At 31.4% G+C, this 3,276-nt stretch overlaps 1 pseudogene; it reads left to right on the forward strand.

Annotated features, from left to right (window-relative positions):
- Positions 1 to 2,537, forward strand: part of LOC137621505 (uncharacterized) — a 21,257-nt pseudogene extending 18,720 nt beyond the window's left edge.
- Positions 2,538 to 3,276: the final 739 nt, after the last annotated feature.

Below are 3,276 nucleotides of genomic sequence, written 5' to 3' on the forward strand. Positions count from 1 at the left end.
ATATATATATATATATATAAATATATATAATTTATATACAGTATATATATAATATAGGTATATATATTTTATATATATATATATATATATACACATATATAGATTATGTGTGTATAAAATGAAACACTTATCTTATTACATTTTTAAGATTTTTCTGTATTTGCGTGTGAGAGAGAGAGAGAGAGAGAGAGAGAGAGAGAGAGAGAGAGAGAGAGAGAGAGAGAGAGAGAGAGAGAGAGAGACCAAACCGTTCCCTATGCTATCGTAAGGTATAATATATAAACTCCTTCTCCGACTAGATAAATCTCTTAGTTTACATACTGAGATTCATAATGTCTTCTCTTCTAAATTATGAAAATATTCTGGGGAAAATAGAAAAATATTATATTCAAAATTTACAGAATTCAAAAAGGACATTTTTATATACTAATGATTTTCGTTTGGAAGTATCCCAAATTACCTTATTTAATTATTAAAAAACCTCTCCAAGTTATTTGAATTATATCCTTTGGTTGAAGGATACCTTTAGAAAAATTTGAGAAAAGTTTTTTTGGAATATTCCGGTCCTTCAAACGGCTGAATCAAATTATGCATCCTTTAAAGAGAAAGTTCTTGTGGAAGTTTCCATATTTACTAAGGCTTCGTCGAATATATTAAGAATATGTATTCAATCTCTGGCAGTTTGGATTATGGCAGAATATTTTTTGAAATATGGTCCTTTACCAAAGAAAAATATTAATGTTATTTAAGGAGGTTCATAGGAGATATACATAGTAAGCAGTGCTTACTCGTGTATTAATCTGAGTATGCCATATCAACAACAACAACAACAACAACAACAACAACACAAACACAAACACAGTCATTTCTAGTCCACGGCTGGACAAAGACTTCAGACATCTCAATTTCTGTCTGAGGTTTGGCCAGTTTTCACCACGACGCTGGCCAGTGCGGATTGATGATGGTGGGAGACTTTTGTGTAATAGCTCACAGCAAACCAACCTAGTATGGGTGACCTTTATAAGTACAGATTTACTTATCTTGGCACTACGCGAACCCTTTCGCCACGTTAATGTATATAAAATGCAAGTTTTTCACGTTAACCCACGTTAGTTTGGGCTGGACAACTACTCAGAAACTGTAAAAGAAATATTACATTGTTTAATTAGACAAAAGACTATAGCGGGAAGTTTATTCAGACAAGGTTGGGATTTTAGAAATAATTTTAAATAGTTTGAAACATACTTTCAAAACTTTTTCTCTGTTTATATAACAAATGTTTTATCTTCATTTGAAAAAGAAGTAAATACTTCACCCTTCCAAATCTCCTATTTGAAACCCAGTTTTCAAATGTCTCGTATAAAGAACATTTATAGACACTGTAGTGCAGCCTGTACTCAGGCTTCCATCAGAAGCAGTGCCTCTCTTCACTACAGGATTTAGAATCGTAAAACCAGACTCTTTCCCTTTAAGGTGTCATTCATCTTCTAATCTTTCTTCGCACTTCGACTTTTATATCTCTCATTTACTATTTTTCATCAAACCTCACTGATATTCTTTACTCTATTTCTTTAACTTTTATCTTGATTGTTTTACTAAGAATTCAATGATTTATAAACAAAAAAGACGAATGAATAAACGACGCTGATTAAATCATTTCGTTTAATTGAATAACATGATCGGGGCTGGATTTAGATTTGGTGAGGCCGTAAGTTATTTGAGATAATGTGGTCCTTTATGTTATGTCTTAGGCTTTTTATAATGTACTTCATAAAATCGTCAACAGATGGCACTGTCAGTAAGTATTTGCAAAATACTTCGTCTGCAAAACTATACATTATTTTAGTTTTTTTTTTTTTTTTTTAATATATTGGGCAAATGCACACCGTTTTTATTTTTATAATGTCCTATGGCAGCGGCAAACTAGGCTTTCAAAACTATATAATGTAGTTCATAAAATCATCAACAGATGTCACTGGTAGTAAGAATTTTCAAAATAATTCGTCTGCAAAACTATCATCTTATTTTCGTTCTCTTTCGCTGCTCAAAGAAAGTGGGGCACTAAACTATAGCTTATTTAGCTTACATATAAATCCCCCACTGGAACATGATCTATAAAATTTTCCTACTCATACAGCATCTTCCTCCTTGAATATATTCCTGCAACATATTCCCTCGTCATCGGTCTAATGGCCTCCATCTCTTTCTACGGCCTCTCTACCTTCGTCTCTCCCCAAAAGCAACAGCTTCAGCCCATCACCGTTCATAGCGCCCTGAGAATTCCCCCATCTGGCCAACGTACAAGCAAATCTCGTTTATCTTCCTCGGGTTTACAACACCATATGTTCATGCTGACGTTATATCCTCGACGACTGGAGCGCTGGGATTATATCCCCTTTTTATATGATGTTTCTCTTTTCAACATTCCCGTTAACTGCATTTCGTGTAATTCCTACATTTGTACAGTATTCTGGGAAATATGTTTTTCAATGATAGAGATAGGAAAGGAAGATATGGAATGCATTGGGAAGTATTAGATGTCGCTGTATATATAGACTACTGAATATACTCGGGTAATATACAGGAACAATGACTGAATTATTCACTGGATCCACATTTTGACAGGAAAAAGACACGATTACATATGCACAAATACAGAAACACATACACACAAATATATATATATATATATATATATATATATATATATATATATATATATATATATACATGTATGTACGTATATATGTTATATATATATACATATACATATATTTACATATATATGCATATATATGAATATTTATGAAGCATATGTATATATATATATATATATATATATATATATATATATATATATATATATATATATATATATATGCGTGTGTGTATATGTGTGTATGTGTGTATTTATGTAAGTATGATATATTACTTTAAACATGACCTTAATTCAAATTACTCTCATACTCTGCCTTTAACAACCCAGTAAGATCCGATACATTTTATTTGATGAATAATTATCACTCGGAGGGAATTTTACATGAAAATTTCACCTACTCCAAACTTTTGTCTCTTTGGGTTGTTACCCGGTGACTGCAATTTAATCCAATTTATCTATCAAGATTTATGAGAGACTATTTCGGTTTTATTCTTGAATAAAATAGAACATTCTTGGAGCTCTTTGGCTTATAGCATCCTACTTTTCCAACTAGGGTTGTAGCTGAGCTAATAATAATAATAATAATAATAATAATAATAATAATAATAATAATAATG

This window comes from Palaemon carinicauda, chromosome 2, assembly GCF_036898095.1.
Source record: "Palaemon carinicauda isolate YSFRI2023 chromosome 2, ASM3689809v2, whole genome shotgun sequence".
NCBI lineage: Eukaryota > Metazoa > Arthropoda > Malacostraca > Decapoda > Palaemonidae > Palaemon > Palaemon carinicauda.